Raw genomic sequence first — 20,613 nt, forward strand, 5'->3', positions numbered from 1 at the left:
AAGAGACATTCTTACTCAAATGGACCTAAAATTGACTACTGAAGCCTTTTACAGTGAGAAAGCTCGAAACCTCATGACTAAAGCTGGATATTCAGGTGTTGGAGGATTAGGGAGGAAAAATCAGGGTATTACAAATTCAGTACCCCTAAGTAATTATACCCCTGGGATTGGTGGACCGGGGTTGGGTTTTTCATAGGGGCCACTGAGCCTTTGAAAATTCAATGGCACAATGACAAGCCTGTGTGGGTTTCTCAGTGGCCCCTGCCCAAAGAAAAATACGAAGCAGCCCACACACTAGTGTATGAACAACTTGTTGCAGGACATATAAAGCCTTCCACTTCACCATGGAATACTCCTATCTTTGTCATTAAGAAAAAATCAGGTAAATGGCGGTTATTGCATGATTTGAGAGCAATCAATGCCCAAATGGTTATCATGGGACCAGTCCAATTAGGGTTACCCTTGGTATCTGCCCTCCCCTCGAGTTGGCCTTCAATTGTTGTAGATATCAAAGATTGCTTTTTTTCTATACCATTACACTCCAGTGATACCCCCCGATTTGCATTTACCATACCCACTATTAATCATTCTGGTCCTGATCAGCGATTTGAATGGACAGTTCTTCCTCAGGGTATGGCTAACAGCCCCACAATGTGTCAGCTTTATGTTGATCAGGCCTTGCAAAAGGTCAAGGAGCTCTATCCTTCCGTTTTGGTATACCACTATATGGATGATGTACTACTTTGCCATAAACAGGAAGAACAGCTTGAAAAGGCCCTTGTTTCCCTTTTCGAATGTTTCAAACAGTTTGACTTGAATATAGCCCCAGAAAAAATCCAAAAAAACATCTATCAAGGACTATCTGGGCACTAGACTTGATGATACTAAAGTTAAACCTTTAAAAGTAACCCTACGAACAGATAAATTAAAAACATTAAATGATTTTCAAAAACTCCTGGGAGATATTAACTGGATCAGGCCATACCTAAAACTCACTAATCAGGAACTACAGCCCCTGTTCGAGACATTGAAAGGAAACTCTGACTTGAACTCCCCCCGTATTTTATCTGAACAAGCTCGAGAAGCTGTTAAATTGATTCAAAATAGACTTGAGACTGCCCAAGTTGATAGAATTAATTACTCTGAAACCCTATATTATTGTGTTCTTGCAGTAGAGCACACGCCCACTGCTGTTTTTTGGCAGGAAGGTCCCATCTCCTGGGTCAATTTAGCTTACTCTCCAGGAAAAGTTCTGCCATGGTATCCCAATGCCATAGCTAAAATTATATTGAAAGGACTAAAACTTAGCATCACTGCATTTGGCAAACAACCTGACGTCATCCTAACTCCCTATACACAAGAGCAGTTAACTTGCTTAGCAGCATGTGACGATGATTGGGCCATTACTATGACTATCTCAACTGCAAAATTTGACAATCATTATCCGGCAAACCCATGGCTGCAATTTAGTCTTACTCACCCATTAATATATCCAAGGGTTACACGTCAATCACCTTTGGATAATGCAAAACTCGTTTTTACTGATGGTTCTAAAAATGGGGTGGGTGCTGTGGTTACCCAAGATAACACTTGGACCTTTTTATTTCAAAGCTCCTCCCCTCAAATTACAGAGCTATTTGCAGTCATTAAAGCCTTTCAGTTGTTTCATGATACACCTTTTAACTTGTTATCAGACAGCAAATATGTTGTCCAAGCTGTCTCCATCCTGGAAAACGTAGGTCACATCAGCACCAAATCCACCATTACAGAAACTTTAAAGAATCTCCAACACATTATATGGGACAGAAAGGTACCCTTTTACATAGGGCATATCAGGGCACATACAGCTCTCCCCGGCCCCTTGACGGAAGGCAATCGCACTGCAGATATGTTAACCAAAGAGCAATTTATCTTCACTTTAATGGAAAATATTCAACAAGCAAAACAATTTCACAAGCTATTTCATGTTAATGCTCTTACTCTCAGACTTAAATTCAACATAACAAAAGCTCAAGCCAGGGACATTGTAGTCTCTTGTAAAAACTGTGTTACCCTCTTGCCATCCCCCTCCTTAGGAGTTAACCCACGAGGCCTGTTACCCAACCATATATGGCAAATGGATGTTACTCACATCCCTGAATTTGGTAAACTAAAATATGTGCATGTTTCCGTGGACACATGTTCTGGTGTCATATTTGCCTCTATCCATGCTGGGGAAAAATCCAAAGATGTTATTTCCCACTGCCTTCAAGCCTTCGCCGCTTGGGGTAAACCTCGACAAATAAAAACAGACAATGGACCTGCATACACCTCACAAGTATTTCACAGTTTCCTTACTCAACTAAACATTACCCTAAATCATGGTATTCCCTACAATCCTCAAGGACAGGCCATCGTGGAACGTGCCCACTTAACCATCAAACAAACTCTTTTAAAACAAAAAGGGGGAATAGGGGACACGTTCCGGTCCCCTAAAGACAAACTAAATACAATTCTATTTATTTTAAATTTTTTGACGCTCGATAAAAACGGTCAAGCAGCAGCTGAAAGACATTCAGCCCGTATGGATTCTTCCCCCAAGCCCTTAGTTCTTTGGAAGGATATCCTTACAGGACAATGGAAAGGCCCGGATCCTGTATTAATCTGGAGCAGAGGCTCCGTTTGTGTTTTCCCACAGGACAAAGAAGTGCCGATTTGGATTCCAGAGAGATTGGTCCGGAAGGCCCCTGAGAACGAGGATGAGGACAGAGGAAGCCGTGATCCTCCTACTGTCGTGGGGGACTCTGATATTCCTAATTCCCCCGACGGCGACACGTGAATTATGGGCTATTCTGAAGGCTTGGCCCTATCCTTTACCTTTAACTAATTCTTCCTTTATCTTGCCCCCATTCTTCACTAGCTGATATACTGAGTGTTGGTTCTATTGTTCCTTTTTCTGTGCTTTGTGTTACCCCTGTAAAATTCTCTCAATTTAATAAGGCCAGCAATTCCTCCCAACAGCTCTCTTAGTATTTGCAGGGTACTTGGTCTGACGATTTTCAAAATTTCACATGAATCCTTCTGGCTGAGATAACTTGAGTAAATAGTATGCGTGTGCAACCAGCTTCCCTTCCAGAGCTATTTCAAACATTCAGCAATATGTTCCAGTTCACCAAAAATGGGCTGATACAATTGGTCATCTTGTCCTCCTCCTTACTGGCATTCTGCTTCTATTCAGAAACGTTCACCAATGGAGAACACAGCAGCGAGAGCAGAGGCAAGCTATAGCATAAGCCCCTATGTCAATAGAGGCTGGGACATCTCCCCAGATATGGCTAAGCATGCTAGATCGGTAGTCAAAGACGGGTAAGATCAGTAGAGAAACATACCAACCTAAGACAGGACAGAGATCATCGATATCTTGTGTCTGATGACGGGTAAGGATGTTTTCTGCTACTGACGACCTAAGACAGGCACGATCTCTGCCATAAAACAAAAAAGGGGGAGATGTCGGGGACTGCCTCCGGCCGGGGAAGTCCCCGCCATTACAAGAAGGTGCTTGGCTCACTGCTAGCAAAGTACGCTGCAAGTATACAATGAACTTTCTGGTGAAGCCCACCTAAAGGAGGACATAGTTATTGGCTGTATCAAATTTAATCAGCATAGCAACAGGACTCTCATTGGCTCTCCCCATTGCTTGACCCCTTATTGGTCACCCTGCTGTATATAAGCTAAGGAAGTTGATTAAATAAACGGAAATGAAGCATTAACACCATACCAGGCTCATTGTCGTCCTTGCGGGCCGAGGGCGACAAGGGACAAAGGTGGCAGTCAAATAACTGTACAAATGAAAACAGAATGTGCCCACCTGAACTTGAGGAAAAGAAAGTTGGCAGCTTTAGGAACTTGACCTGGTTGTTCATACATGTTACCTGGGGGCAGACAGCGATGTCAGGTGTGAGGAGATGGACTAGGAGTGAGATATGCCCGATGAGGACCCCCATCCTCACCCCTCCCCTCTTCATCCCTTGGGTGTTCCAATCCAGGTAGGGTGCATTTCAATAGGTGCAGCTTGTAGCAAGACAACAGGATCCCAGTGAGATCAAGCAGTACCCCCCTCAGCCAGGGGCAAAAAGTAACTCACCCACCCTGATGGGACTTCCCACTGCAAATTCTAGTAGATCATTCCTTTTTCAGGCACCACTGGGGCTTGGTGTTCTCAGCAGCATATCACGTGGATCCACAGTAAGACTTGGGGCATTGGTTGTTTCCCATGATTTTTACACTTTTATGACACCAAGTGTCTCAGCAGTAGTCCCCAGTCGGGCACACAGAGCAATAGGCTCTACTGGCTGATCATTCAAATGTATTAAAGGCTGGGGCAGTACTTCAGTCCACCCAGCCCAAGTGGTTTTACTTGTTAATAATACAACCTGCTGGTGCCTGGATGGCTCAGTTGGTTAAGCAACTGCCGTTGGCTCAGGTCATGATCCTAGAGTCCCAGGGAAGGGATCAAGTCCCACATCAGGCTCCCTGCTCAGCAGGGAGTCTGCTTCTCCCACTGACTTCTCTCCTCTCATGCTCTCATTCTCACATTCTCTCTCTCTCTCTCAAATAAATAAATAAAATCTTTAAAAAAAAAATGCAACCTGCTACTTAAATATTCTATTTTTCCTTTCTACCAGTCCTGCTGCTTACAGGGTATAGGGGAGATGAAACCTCCATTCAATGCCATGCTCTTTTGCCCAGTCTTGCATATCATGACCTTGGAACATGACCTCCCAACTCTATTGAGTGGGAGTACTTGGTACTCAACTTCTCTAATTCCCTAACGGTGGCAGCCTGGTTTTGCACGGTGACAGGGAAAACCTTGGTTTCAACCTGATGCAGCGTCTACACAAACCAGGACTCATTTAGAACCTTCCTTCAGGGGGCCCCTGGGTGGCTCAGTTGATTCAGCATCCGCCTTCAGTTTTGGGTCTCAATCCTGGATCTAGCCCTGAATCGGGTTCCCTGATCAATAGGAAGCCTGTTTCTCTCTCTCCCTCTGCTGCTCTCTGCCGCCTTGTGCTTTCTCTTGCTCTTTCTTCCACTGTCTGTCAAATAAATAAATGAAATCTTAAAAAAAAAAAAAAAAAAAGAACGCTCATTCAGAGGGAGGGGCCACTATAATCAATTTGCCAACCACTTAGTGGTTGGGTACTATGGCAAATAGATCCACACTTCTTTGGTAGTTGCCTTAGGTGTTGTTCCAAACACAAGGGGCATGCTGTTACTTCATGAACCAAGTCACTGTATCTCCAGAGCAAGCCACCATCCTTGGCAAAATGCCATCGCACCCAAGCACCTCAGTGGCCACTCTTCCTATGCACCCAATTTGCTGGGTCTACAGTGGGGCAGTAGCTTCCCGACTGCCGGGGGTGTCAGTCCCTTACACAGGGAAAGACAGTAACAACTACTTCAGGCTCTTGCAAGAGAACCCAAAAGTCTTTCCATATATATATTCTTTTAATTTTTAAAGTCATCTCCACTACACCCAACATGGGCCTCAAAGTCTCCCACCCGAGTACAAGAGTCTCAGGTTCCACCAACTGAGTCAGCCAAGCACCTGTCTTTCCACATATTCTGACCCTACAAGGGTTTATTGCTAAATATCCACCCCTTGGCTTCTCACTGGCGGAGCCATAGGGTAAGATCCCTTTAGAGCAGGCCAGCTGTCAGCACAAAGTGTTAATGGCCAGGCTTTCTGAGTGATCACCCACCAAACTGCTCTAAGTCCAACCCAAGGGCGGCTATAGTTCATTCCTCTTCAATCCAGATGGTGTCAGTGTTGGGCTGAAGAGCCCCTGCGGTCCCCAGAAGCAGATGGTCCCACTAGATCTGTAAACAAAGCATTAGCGGGAATTCCTCCCCTCCCCCTCCCTCTCTACCGGCCACAGGAGTCACCACAGGAATAGGGGTGGGGTATTTGGAGGATTTTCATGGATTTACAGGGCCTACTTGCGCTGCATTTCTGGACCAAGTGGGCTGGGGACAGAGTGTTCTTCTGTTACAAACAGGCATGACTCTTAATCAAAGTGTAAGTTTGAGCCATGGCAAATAACATATGTAATGGTAAAACGTTCAAAGCTTTCCCTGTTAGACTGAGAGAATAATCTGTAGCTGCCCATGATTCCTACATCTGTTTGGTATTGTACTGGAAATCCTGATAAGTACAATAATGACACACACACACAAATTACAAGGTATAAGAATTTTAAAAACGAAAAAATATGATTATTTACATGATAATTATGTATGGGAAAAAGTTTTAGGTCTACAGATAAATTATTAGGATTAAAAAATTAAGAAGACCGGGGCGCCTGAGTTAAGCCTCTGCCTCCAGCTCAGGTCATGATCTTGGGGTCCTGGGATCCAAGCCCAGCATCAGGCTCTCTGCTCAGCGGGGAGCCTGCTTCCCGCCTCTCTCTGCCTGCCTCCCTGCCTACTTGTGATCTGTCTGTCAAATACATAAATAAAATCTTTTTAAAAAATTAGGAAGATTGCTAGATCAAAAATCAATATATAAAATTCTAACATATTTCAACTTACTAGTAAGAGAAGAAAATAAAATTTAGGAAAAGAATGTGATGTACAATAGCATCAAAATTCTCCAGGACCTAGAATTAGATGTAACAAAAGATAAGTAACATGTCTACATAGAAAACTATATTTTAATTAAAGAAATTAGGGGCGCCTGGGTGGCTCAGTCATTAAGTGTCTGCCTTCCACTCAGGTTATGATCCCAGGGTCCTGGGATCCAATCCTGCATCTGGCTCCCAGCTCAGCGGGAAGCCTGCTTCTTCCTCTCCCACTCCCCGTTTGTGTTCCCTCTCTCACGATCTCTCTCTCTCTCTCTAATAAATAAATAAATAATCTTTTAAAAAACTAAGATGATAAGAGCGAGGTAAATCTTTGCTGTACTACAAAATTCAATATTTTTTCAAAATTCAATATTTTAAATGTGTAAATATCTTCCAAATTTCTATGTATTCACTGTAATTGCAAACAAATCCTTAAAATATTTTTTTAAAAATTTGACAAATTGACTCCAAATTTATGTGATGGCCTTTGAGTCAATAACACGGGCCAAAAAAATAGCCTAGACACTGGGTTAAAAGAGTAAAATACGTGAACTTATTCTGTTCAATATCATTATTTATTATAGTTATAACAACTAAGACAGTGTAATCCTGCACATAGGTAGGCAAGTAGACCAGTGAAATTGAATAAATTGCACACATATGGAGACTCAATAAAGTTAGCACTGAAGAAAAATGGGAAAATAATCTCATTAGCTAGTACTAGGACATTTGTTTATCCATATAATCATCCATATGAAAAATAATAAAATTAGACTTCTACCTAACACCATACACAAAAATCAATTCCAGGCATTTCATAGATCTAAATGGGAAAAGCAAAACAATAAAACTTTTAAAAAGCAATATAATTGAATGAAGTTGGATGTATACCTAATGCCATATAAGAAAACTACTTGAAAATGGATCAAAGACCTAAATTTAAGACCTAAAATCATAAAACTCCTAGAAGAAAACAAAGCCAAGGTTTCATGAAATTGGAATTGCATAGTAATTTCTTGGCTATGACACCAAAGCCACAGACAACAACAAAATGTACACATATTGGACTTCAATTCAAAGTTCTGAAACTGAAAGGCACTTGGGTGGCTCAGTCGGTTAAGTGCCTGCCTTCAGCTCACCTCATGATCCCAGGGTCCTGGGATCAAGTCCCACATTGGGCTCATAAGGGAGTCTGCTTCTCCCTCTCCCTACCCTTTCCCCCCACCCCTGGTCATGCTCTCTCTCTTTTGCGCTCCCTCTCAAATAAATAAATAAAACCTTTTTTAAAAATTCTAAAATTGTAAAAATTTAAAAATTTCTGCACCAGAAGACAGTATCAACAGAGTACAAAAGCAAACCACAGAATGAGAAAAAATACTTACAAATCATATATAAGGATTCAGAAAATATAGGGAACTCCTAAAACTCAACCACACACACACAGAAAAAAAAAAAAAAAATCCAACTCAGTTCAAAAATAGACAAAGGAGGGGCACCTGGCTGGCTCACTCAGTGGAATGCATGATTCTTGATCACAGGGTTGTAAGTTCGAGCCCCATGCTGTGAGTAGCGATTACTTTAAAAAAAAAAAAAATTTTAATATAGACAAAGGATTAATATTGTGTGTCAACTATATGTCAATTAAAAAAAATTTTTTAATAGAAAAATGAAACTGTGAGGGGGTATCCTAAGGAGAAAAGGAGCAAAAGACTAGAATAAACATTTCTCGAAGAAAGATATATGAGTGGCCAATAAGCACATGAAAAGATGTTCAATATCACTAATTATTAGGGAAATGTAATCAAAACAATAATGAGATATCACCTCATACCCATTAAAATGATTATGTATCAAAATTTTAAAAAAAAACAAACAAACCCAAGTGTTGGCAAGCTTGTAAAGAAACCGGAATCCTTGTGCATTGTTGGTTGGAATGTAAAATGGTACAACCTTTATGGAAAACAGTATGACAGCTCCTTAAAATATTAAAAGTAGAATTGCTATTCTTCTAGCAATTCCACTTCTATACTCCAAAAATTCTCAAACAGATATCTGTACACTCATGCTCATAGCAGCATTATTCAAAATATCTAGGACATGAAATCAACTCAAATGTCCATTGACAAATGAATGGATAAGCAAAACATGATACATATGTCCAATGGAACATTAGTCAGCCTTAAATAGTAAGGAAATTCTGACATATGCTACAACATGGGTGAACCCTGAGGAATTTATGTTATGGGAAAAACCAAATTACAAAAAGACAAACATTGGGGCACCTGGGTAGCTCAGTCAGTGAAGCGTCTTCCTTCAGTTCAGGTCATGATCCCAGGGTCCTGGGATCAAGCTCTGTGTCCCTGCTCAGCAGGGTGACTGCTTCTCCCTCTGCCTGCAGCTCCCCCTGCTTGTGTGTGTTCTTTCTTTCTCTGTCAAATAAATAAACTAAACTTAAAAAAAAAAAAAGACAAATAATGTCTGAGTTCAGTTATATGAGATAGAGTAATCAAATCAGAGACAGGAAGTAGACTGGTGGTTGCCTGGGGCTGGACTAAGGGCAGAATGCAGAGTTCATTGGGTATAATCTTTCAGTTTTCCAAGAGGTATGGAGGTCAGTGGTGATGGCTGCACAACCTTATGAATGTGTTTATTGCCACTGAACTCTACACTGAAAAATTATTAAATAGTAAATTTTGTGTTATGTGTATTTTACCACAATAAAAAAAATTGGGTAGGGGCACCTGGGTGGCTCAGTGGGTTAAAGCCTCTGCCTTCGGCTCAGGTCATGATCTCAGGATCCTGGGATCAAGCCCCGCATCGGGCTCTCTGCTCAGCAGGTTAGCCTTCTTCCCTCCCTCTCTCTCTCTCTGCCTGCCTCTCTGCCTACTTATGATCTCTCTCTCTGTGTCAGATAAATAAATAAAATCTTTAAAAAAAATTTGGGGGTAAAAAAACAATATGGAAAAATATAATGACTTCAGGACACAGAAAGATTTCTCAAACAAGACACAAAAAGCATTAAGAAAAAGATCGATAAGTTAGACTGCACTAAGATCGTCTGGTCACTAAAAAATATAAAGAACTAATACAAATCAATAAGAAGTCAAACAATCCAATAGAAGAATGGACAAATGAGCTCAGCAGACATTTCACAAAAGAAATGCAAATGCCCAATTTTTACCAACAAAGAAATGCCAGTTGCAAACACTATGAAACATAATTATATACTCACAAGGAATAGCTAAATTTAAAAAATTGATAGTGCCAAGTATAGACAAGGATGCAGTAACTACCTCATATCAACTGTTAATAGGAATATATACTGGCAAAACCATTTTGAAACTAAATGTTTTACAGCGTCTTTTGAAGCTAAAAATATTCCTAACCTATAAATCAGCAATTCCACTACTCGGTATATGTCCTTAGAAATGCTTGTATGTAAGTCAGGAAGGATGGCGAGGATGCGGAGAAAGGGGAACCCTCCTACACTGTTGGTGGGAACGCAAGCTGGTACAACCACTCTGGAAAATGGCATGGAGGTTCCTCAAAAAGTTGAAAATAGAGCTACCTTACGACCCAGCAATTGCACTACTGGGTATTTACCCTAAAGATACGAACATAGTGACCCGAAGGGGCACGTGCACCCGAATGTTAATAGCAGTTAATGTCCACAATAGTCAAACTATGGAAAGAACCTAGATGGCCATCAACAGATGAATGGATAAAGAAGAGGTGGTATATATACACAATGGAATACTATGCAGCCATCAAAAGAAATGAAATCTTGCCATTTGCAATGACGTGGATGGAACTAGAGGATATTACGCTTAGCGAAATAAGTCAATTGGAGAAAGACAACTATCATATGATCGCCCTGATATGAGGAAGTGGAGATGCAATGTGGGCGGTTTGGGGGTAGGAAAAGAATAAATGAAACAAGATGGGATCGGGAGGGAGACAAACCATAAGAGACTCTTAAACTGAGGGTGGCCGGGGGGTAGAGAGAGGGTTGTGGGGTTATGGACATTGGGGAGGGTATGTGATATGGTGAGTGCTGTGAAGTGTGTAAACCTGGCGATTCACAGACCTGTACCCCTGGGGCTAATAATACATTATATGTTTATTAAAAAAAATTTTTTTTAGATTTAAAAAAAAAGAAATACTTGTATATAACCAGGAAAAATATATAAGAATGTCACAACATTGTTAGCAATACTTCTAAACTGGAAACAATCCTATTACCTTGGCACCCAAATACATCTTAAACCACATTTAATCTCCAAATAAGGCAAACAGCAAAGTCATACTTCTGCCTAACATAGTACAACTATCCTGCATACAACCAAAAGCATGCTCTCTCCTGATAAGATGATAACAAAGTCTTTCAGTGATATTCATTCTTCTCTTTGATACCCTATAACTTAAATACTTTGCTATAAAGTTAACAATTACTGGGCGCCTGGGTGGCTCAGTGGGTCAAGCATCTGCCTTCAGCTTCAGGTCATGATTGCAGGGTCCTGGGATCGAGTCCCATATCAGGATCTCTGCTCAGCAAGGAGTCTGTTTCTCCCTCTCACTCTCTCTCCAATAAATACATAAAATCATTTTAAAAAGTTAAAGATTACTAATATATCCTATGTTAGATGATACAGGGATAAGAGAAGGAAGTAAATTGGAGCACCTGGATGGCTCAGGTGGCTAAGCCTCTGACTCTTGGGTTTTTTGTTTTGTTTTGTTTTGTTTTGTTTTTAAAGATTTTATTTATTTATTTGACAGACAGAGATCACAAGTAGGCAGAGAGGCAGGCAGAGAGAGGGGGAAGCAGGCTCCCCGCCGAGCAGAGAGCCCGATGTGGGGCTTAATCCCAGGACCCTGGGATCATGACCTGAGCCAAAGGCAGAGCCTTTAACCCACTGAGCCACCCAGGCGCCCCCAACTCTTGGTTTTGACTCAGGTCATGATCTCATGGTTCATGGGCTCAAGTCCTGTATCAGGCTGCCCGTTCAGTGAGGAATCTGCTTGAAGATTCTCTCCCTTTGCCCCTCGCCCCCCGACCCCCACCCCACAACTCTCTCTCTCTCAAATAAATAAATCTTGGGAAAAAAAGGGAAGTGAATTCAAATACTTGCTACACATACACACACAAGCACATACACACATATTTATAACTGTTAAGGACTGAACTATGCCCTCCCAAATTAATGTGTTGAGGCCATAACTCCCAACATGACTATATTTGCAGAAAAGACCTTTCAGGGGGTAATTAAGGTTAAATGAGATTAAAAGGGTAGGACCCTAATCCAACAGGGTTGATGTCCTTGTAAGAAGAGTAAGAGACAGAAGGCACCTGGGTGACTCAGTTGGTTAAGGGACAAACTTGATTTTGGCTCAGATCATGCTCTCAGGGTCATAGGATCAAGACCCACTGTGGGCTCTGTTCTCAGTGCAGAGTTGGCTTGGGATTCCTTTTCTCTCCTCTTCTCCCCTTCCCTCAAATAAAATCTTTTTTAAAAAGAGAGAAGGGGAGGAGGAAGACACACCAGGAGTACACACCCACAGACACAGAGGAAAGGCCATGTGGGGACACACCAATAAGGCCGCCATCTGCAAGCCCAGAAGAGAATTCTGGCCAGAACCCAGCTGTAGGGGCCAGAGGCAGACTGTCCCCAAATGTGCCACTTTGGCATATTGATTATTTTGAACAAAAGTTACTGAAGAGACACCTATGCAATAAGGACACTTCTCCTTATGCAATAAAGACTCCTATGCAATAAAGACACTTCCTCCTCTGTCCCCTGAAAGCAGGAAATAAATCTCCCATGTGAAAGGTAGCCTTCCTGTACCAGGAGGGAAAGAGATATCCTTCACCTGAAATAGGAAATGTAAAGCCCAGAAGGCTGTAGAAACAACCTTTGTTACTTTGTACTAATTCGCCACCCCAGCCCAAATTCTGCTTAGAAATCCTTACTGATAGAAACTCTCAACGTTGAGTTTTCTTTGTCCTGTCATTTCCTCACAGATTTATTGTCTCTTTGTCTAAAAAGTATAAAAACCACCTGTCTGGGGTGCCTGGGTGGCTCAGTGGGTTAAGCCTCTGCCTTTGGCTCATGTCTTGATCTCAGGGTCCTGGGATTGAGCCCCACAATTAGCTCTCTGCTCCGCGGGGAGCCTGCTTCCCCCTCTCTCTGCCTATTTGTGATTTCTGTCTGTCAGATAAATAAATAAAGCCTTAAAAATAAAAAAGAACCACCTGTCTTGATTACTTCTTTAGGTCTCAATCCTGGCATTGGGCCTCTGTGTGCCCCCAAAAAAATCTTTAAGTTTTTCTCCTGTTAATTTGTCTCATGTAAACTTAATTCTTAGTCCTGCTAGATGAAATGTGGACTAAGGCAATTTCTTCTTCCTTGTCACACCCATACAAGCAGTGTGTAGTCTAGGACTTTCCACCTCTAAGAGTGTAAGAAAATGAGTATCTGTTGTTTAAGTGACCATGTCTGGGCTAGTCTGTTATGGCAGCCTGAGGAGACTCACACAGCAACAAAAAGCTCAGAAACACCTAGAACAATCACAGTTTTTGTTTCTGTAACTGGTCACTGGTCATAGGTGGTATTTGTATCTACTTATTTCACAACTCATTCCATACTCCCTTTGAATCCAATGAGTTGCAAATAAACGCTAGAGGTCTAAAGCTAGTGAATAAGGACAACAATACTGTATTACAATCATCAAACTTGTTAGATTAGCACATATTCCCTTTGTTCTCAGCAAGCACTTCAGCAGATAGCAATTTTTTTTTTCCTGGTAGTGACTTAAACTTACCTATATTCTTCAAGGACCATTAATGGTCCTTCCTAGATTGGGTTATTGTCATTTTCTATTGACCCTAAGGATAGAGCATGATCTCCAGGCCAGCAGAACATAACATCATTGGGACTGGAAGCCAAAATTTCCCTAGTGGATCACTAGACATAATAGTACAGATACACTCCTATTTCTACACCTTGGGTTCCTGGACTTGTAAATTCTGGCTATGGGAAGGCAATGCCACGGATTGGATGATGACTTAAGAGCACACGCAGCCTACTGGAGGACACTGCCCCAGACTGGAAAGGTATTGCTACCTAGCTGAGCACAGCAACTGAGTCTTCCGAAGTCTGTTCCTTCATTTTATCGACCCCCAACTACTTTTTTTTTCCTAAGATTTTATTTATTTATTTGAGAGAGAGAGCAAGTGTGAGAACACAAGTAGGAGGAACAGCAGAGGAAAAGGGAGAAGCAGGCTCCCTGACTTGGGGCTTGATCCCAGGACTCCAGGATCATGACCTGAGCTTAAGACAGATGCTTAATCAACTGAACTACCCAGGTGCCCCAACTCAGCTACTTTGGAATGAAGGGAAATACCGTGAGACCAGTGAATTCCCCAAGCATGAGCTCAGTGCAGCACTCCCTTTGCAATAGCTGTGAGCTCCTCCATTCGAAGCAATTCTGTGTGGATAATGCGCTCTGTAGGTCCACAGATGGTAGTTTTGGCAGAAGCACTGCATTCAGGAAAGACAAATTCATGTACACACATTATGTGTTGATTTCAATAAGAACAAAGTCTTATTATCTTTCCAAGATGGAAGTGATCCAATGTAATCCACCTGTCACTAGGTAGATGGCTGAGGACCCACCCTGGGGAGTGGTGCCATGTTGGGGATGCAGTCTTGGTCTTCACTGCTGGCAGATGGGGCACTCAGTGGTGGCTGTAGCCAGGTGAGTCTCAGTGAGTGAAAGTCCCTGTTGCTGAGTCTATACATAAACTCCATCCCTGTCATCACTTTAGTTCCCACCATGCCCCATTGTCTACTGGACTCCCTGCCTGACCCTAACCTGAGATCTGCCAGATATCTTTCCTACTGAAATATAAAAATTAAGGGGAAAGTGAGGGGCACCTGGGTGGCTCAGGTCATGGTCTCAAGGTCGTAGGATCAAGCCCCCCATCGGGCTCTCTGCTCAGCAGGGAGCCTGCTTCCCCCTCTCTCTCTGCCTGCCTCTCTGCCTACTTGTGATCTCTGTCAAATAAATAAATAAAGTCTTTAAAAAAAAATTAAGGGGAAAGTGAGTCACTTTTTACAACCATGTCTATCCATTTTTTTCTTACACTCTGTCTACCTGGTCCCTAAAATGTTTAAGTTTGCAGCCTTGCTCTGCCTTTCCACTCTGGTTGCCTTTACAGCTTCCATGACCAGCTATAGACCATGAATGCACAAATCTGTGTAAGACGAGATCTCTCTCAAGAGATCTTATTCCAGCAATATCTGGATGTATCTCAGATACATCAGTCTAAAAACACCTGAACTCAAATTAAATCTATTTCTCCACTTATAATTAAAAATTGAGTGATTGATGGGCGCCTGGGTGGCTCAGTGGGTTAAGCCGCTGCCTTCGGCTCAGGTCATGATCTCGGGGTCCTGGGATCGAGTCCCGCATCGGGCTCTCTGCTCGGCGGGGAGCCTGCTTCCCTCTCTCACTCTCTGCCTGCCTCTCTGCCTACTTGTGATCTCTGTCTGTCAAATAAATAAATAAAATCTTTAAAAAAAAAAAAAAATTGAGTGATTGAAAAAGTAAGATGAAATAAAATTGAGTGACTGGCAACTATGTCTACTAAGACACTCGAGCCAGAAAAAGTGTCTTGAAGATCCCCATTTGTCTTGCCACCTACATCAAATCAGTGGCCAACCCTGATCCAGTTCTACCTATTTTTCTTCTAAGATTTTATTTATTTGACAAAGAGAGTACAATCAGAGGGAGTAGAAGATAAAGGGAGAAGGAGAAGCAGGCTCCTGGCTGAGCAGGAAGCCCCACATGGGACCCAAGCCAAAGGCAGACACTTAACTGACTGAGCCTCCCAGGTGCCCCTCAGTTCTACCTATTAATGTAATTTGTATAAATGTAGTTCAAACACATTCACTCCCACTTTTCTCTGTATGGCTCCCACTTTCCCAGAGACTCTGATCACTTTTGCCCACATCCAGAGTCGGCAAACTTTGTCTGCAGAGGGTCAAGTAGTACATATTTTAGGATTTGCAAACTGTATGGTCTCTGTTACAGCTACTCAGTTCTGCTGCTGTAGCAAGAAAGCAGCCATGAACAGTATGCAAATAAATGAGCGTGGCTGTGTTCCAATACAATTTTATTTAAGGACACTGAAATTTGAATTTCAGATACTATTCACAAGTCACAAAGTATTAATCATTTGACTTTATCCCCCAACCATCTAAAAATGTATAAAATGGGGTACCTGGGGATGCATGGGTGCCTCAGTTGGCTAAACATCTGCCTTCAGGGGCACCTGGGTGGCTCACTGGGTTAAAGCCTCTGCCTTCAGCTCAGGTCATAATCCCAGGGTCCTGGGATTGAGCCCCACATCGGGCTCTCTGCTCTGCGGGGAGCCGGCTTCTTCCTCTCTCTCTGGCTGTCTCTGCCTACTTGTGATCTCCGTCTGTGAAATAAATAAATAAAATCTTTAAAAAAAAAATCTGCCTTCAGCTCAGGTCATGATCTCAGGATGCTGGGATCTGAGTCCCCTATCAGGCTCTTGCTCAGCAGGGAACCTGCTTCTCCCTCTGCCTGCCACTCCCCCTGCTTGTGTGTGCTCTCTCCCTCTCTCTCTCTCTCTCTGACAAATAAACAAAACCTTTAAAAAAAAAAAGAGAGAGAGAGAGAGAAGAAGAAGAAGAAAAGAAAATGGGGTGCCTGGCTGGATCAGTTGGTACAGCATGTGACTCTTGATCTCAGGGTCATGCGTTTGAGTCCCAGGTTGGGTGTAGAGATTATAAATAAACTTTTAAAAATTAATAATTTAATTAAAATGTAGGAATTATTCTTGTATTCATCGACTGCATAAACAGGATCCTGCTCCATCCTCTTGCACAAATTCTCTCTAGATGTTCTTATAAGACTGATTATATCGGGGCGCCTGGGTGGCTCAGCATGTTAAAGCCTCTGCCTCCGGCTCAGGTCCTGATCCCAGGATCCTGGGATCCAGCTGGGCTCTCTGCTCAGCAGGGAGCCTGCTTCCCCACCTCACCCCACCCCCACTCTCTTTGCCTGCCTCTCTGCCTACTTATGATCTCTGTCTGTCAAATAATTAAATAAAATCTTTAAAAAAAATTTTTTTAAAAGACTGATTATATAATTCCCCACTTTTTAAATTTAAATTCAATTAATTAAAATGTACTGTATTATTGGTTTCAGAGGTACAGACCTGTGATTCATCAGCCTTATATAACACCCAGTGCTCATTCCATCACATGGTGCCCTCCTTAATGTCCATCACCCAGTTACCCCATCTCTCTACCCTCCTCCACTCCAGCAACCCTCAGTTTGCCTCCTATGATTGGGAGTCTCTTATGGGTTGTCTGCCTCTCTGGTTTCCTCCTGTTTTGGTTTTTTTCTCTCTTCCCCTCTGATCCTGTCTTGTTTCTTAACTTCTGCATACCAGTGAGATCATATAATACTTGTCTTTCTCTGATTGACTTATTTCACCTAGTATAATACCTTCTAGTTCCATCCACATTGTTGCAAGATTTTTTTTTTTTTGATGGTTAAGTAATATCCCATTGTGTATATATATACCACATCTTCTTTATCCACTCATCTGTCAATGGACATCGGGACTTTCTCCATAGATTGGTTATTGTGGACACTGCTGCCGTAACCATTGGGGTGCAGGTCCTCCTTTGGTTCATAATATTTGTATCATTGGAGTAAATACCCAGTAGCACGATTGTCGGGTTGTAGGATTTCAACTTTTGAGGAATCTCCATACTGTTTTCCAGAGTGGCTGCACCAGCTTGCATTCCCACCAACAGTGTAGGAGTGTTCCCCTTTCTCCACATCCTCACCAACACCTGTCGTTTCCTGACTGGTTAATTTTAGCCATTCTGACTGGTGTGAGGTAGTATTTCATTGTGGTTTTGATTTGTATTTCCCCGATGCCGAGGGATGTTGAGCACTTTTTCATGTATCTGTTCGTCATTTGAATGTCTTCTGCCCATTTCTTTTTTTTTTTTTTCCCAAAGATTTTATTTGTTTATTTGTCAGAGAGAGAGAGAATGCGAGTGCACAAGCAGGCAGAGCAGCAGGCAGAGGCAGAGAGAGAAGCAGGCTCCCTGCCAAGCAAGGAGCCCAATGTGGGACTCGATCCCAGCATCCTGGGATCATGGCCTGAGCTAAAGGCAGAGGCTTAACCCACTGAGCCACCCAGGCACCCCTCTTACCTTTTTATAGAAAATGGCCAGTCACGTGATAAAGACTAAAACACTTCTAGGAATTTTTATGAGTTCGTTTATCAAACATATTTTGTAAGAACTCACTACATAAAAAGTTCCTTTGGAATTTGGTCCACAAATTTACTTAACAGGCCAGAAATTTAAAACCTTTAAGTAAACGAGAAAGTGGAAAATCCCTAATCCTATTACGTGTAATTACTAAAGGGATATACACACATATCAAAAAGTTTGGGTATACACACATATCAAAAAGTTTTGCTGGGGAGCCTGGGTGGCTCAGGGAGTTAAGCCTCTGCCTTCAGCTCAGGTCCTGATCTCAGGGTCCTGGGATTGAGCCCTGCATCGGGGCTCTCTGCTCAGCAGGGAGCCTGCTTCCCCCTCTCTCTCTGCCTGCCTCTCTGACTACTTGAGATCTCTCTGTCAAATAAATAAATAAAATCTTAAAAAAAAAAAAAGTTTTGCTTACACAAGGTACAAACTATAAATGGGAGGTGCTTTTTGAGTAAAAACAAAGAACTAGCTGATATCCTTGGTTTTGTCACTATAGCTCAGATGAAGAGACCCGAATTTGCTGTCAACTCCCGTGACCAAAAAAAGTGAAGATAAAAAGCTTAGTTTTATTACATATTTTTCCAGCCATTAATGGAGATGTAACTATGAAAGATTAAAATTGCCTTAAAAGGGGGTAGAAATAGCAGCTATGAAGGCAAAATTCAAGCATGATTCCAAGGATGCTTTCAGCGTTAGAGAGTTAGCTTCCTTTGTCAAACAAAAATCTTCACAACTTCATCAAAAACTTCATCAACAGGAGTGCCTAGCCAGCTCATAGGTGGAGCAGGCAACTTTTTTTTTTTTTTTAAAGATTTATTTGTCAGAGAGAGAGAGTCCACCAGAGGGAGAAGCAGGCTCCCTGCCGAACAAGGAGCCCAATGCAGAGCTCTGATCCTGGGAACCCCGGGATCCTGATCTGAACCAACTGAGCCAGCCAGGTGTCCCAGAGCCTGAAATTCTTGATCTCTAGGCTGTAAGTTCGAGTTCCACCTTAAAATCTTAAAAAAAAAAAAAAAAATAGGGTTGCCTGGGTGGCTCAGTGGGTTAAGCCTCTGCCTTTGGTTCTGGTCATGATCCCAGGGTCCTGGGATCAAGCCCTGCATCGGCCTCTCTGCTCAGCAGAGAGCCTGCTTCCCTCTCTCTCTCTGCCTGCCTCTCTGCCTACTTGTGATCTCTCTAGTTGTCAAATAAATAAAATCTTTAAAAAAAAAAAAAAAAAAAGGTAGGGGGCACCTGGGTGGCTCAGTTAGTTGAGCACCTGCCCAGGCCATGATCCCAGAGTCCTGGGATCGAGTCTCGCATCACCTCCCTGCTCATCAGAAAGTCCGCTTCTCCCTCTGCCAGCTGCTCCCCCTGCCTGTGCTCTGCCTCTCTCTTAAATAAATAAATACAAATCTTAAAAACAAAAACAAACAAACAAAAAAACCCACAGAAAAAAGACACTCTTACGAGGCACCTGACTGGCTCCGTGGGAAGATCATGGGACTCTTGATCCAGACCTCGAGCCCCACGCTGGATGTAGAGATTACTTAAATAAATAAATATTAAAACACCACCAGCAGCAACTTCATCAACAGACTTAGAGGCATCTATTTGCTTGACTTTCTCCATTCCTTCACATAAGTCAGTAACTGGCTTGGTAAGCTAACTATAGGTCTGAATTCTCCTTTCCAAGCTCCTTTCTACCACTTCTCTTTCTCTTTCCAAGACATCGGTCCATACAGATCTCCTTATCACAGTCAAAACACAGACAGATATATATATATATAGCTATATATATATATAGCCTGTCCCAACCTTGTCCCAACCTTGAAGGTTGTCTTTGATTTCTTGGAAACCCCCCAATCAGGAATCTATTCTGCGCAAGGGCAGCCAGCATCGGATCCCTTTCCCTCTTGAACAGACGGATGGTTATTTCAACTGTCATAATCTTTCCATCTTTAATGGGCTCAAATGAGCCTCAGAGTCTCACATGAGCTCAGAGACCTGTGAATCTGGGTTCTTCCTTTTCATCCTGAAGTTCTTCCGCAGAAGGCTGTGTGTAGCCCTATTTCTCGCGGACACGGGCGCACTGGGTCCCCAGGCCGGAGTGGGGACCCCGGAGGATAAACGCCAAGGTCCGCAGAGCGCGGTTCCAGCACACGACGTGCAGCGGCCCGCAGCCATAGCGGTTCAGCTTCAGCATACACCGCTTCTCTCCCTGAGGGAGCTGACAGTCGCAGGGTATGGTGATACTCCGATCTCTTAACTGATTTCCCTCCGAGACAGAAGACCCTCCTGCGTACTCTTGCTGTGTTGTGCACACGCACCACAGTTCCGTCACACCTTATCGCACTGCTCTGTTCGCGTGGCTTCTCTTCTATACCACACTATAAAATGCTTTGGTGCAGGAAGCATGCATAATCCGTTTCCTTTTCCTAGCACTTGATATCTCAGACATGCTTAATACATACGTGTTGAGCGAGCGAATTAAAGCATTCCCTAAAACATAGCCTGCATAGAGAAAATACAGCGGCAAACATGGACGGAGCATTTCCTGCATGCCATGCCCACATTGATCAGTTTGTATATATGTATCCTCACTTGTTACAAATATGAAGGAAACAGGCATAGAAATGGGAAACCACTTGTCACTTGAGAGTGGGTAGAATGGGGATTCAAATTCAGGCTTGGGGAAGGGGGAT

At 42.6% G+C, this 20,613-nt stretch overlaps 1 pseudogene; it reads right to left on the reverse strand.

Moving 5' to 3' along the window:
* Positions 1-18,642: 18,642 nt before the first annotated feature.
* LOC116593610 lies at positions 18,643-20,114 on the reverse strand (annotated as a pseudogene).
* Positions 20,115-20,613: the final 499 nt, after the last annotated feature.

This window comes from Mustela erminea, chromosome 6 (genome assembly GCF_009829155.1).
Source record: "Mustela erminea isolate mMusErm1 chromosome 6, mMusErm1.Pri, whole genome shotgun sequence".
Taxonomy (NCBI): Eukaryota; Metazoa; Chordata; class Mammalia; order Carnivora; family Mustelidae; genus Mustela; species Mustela erminea.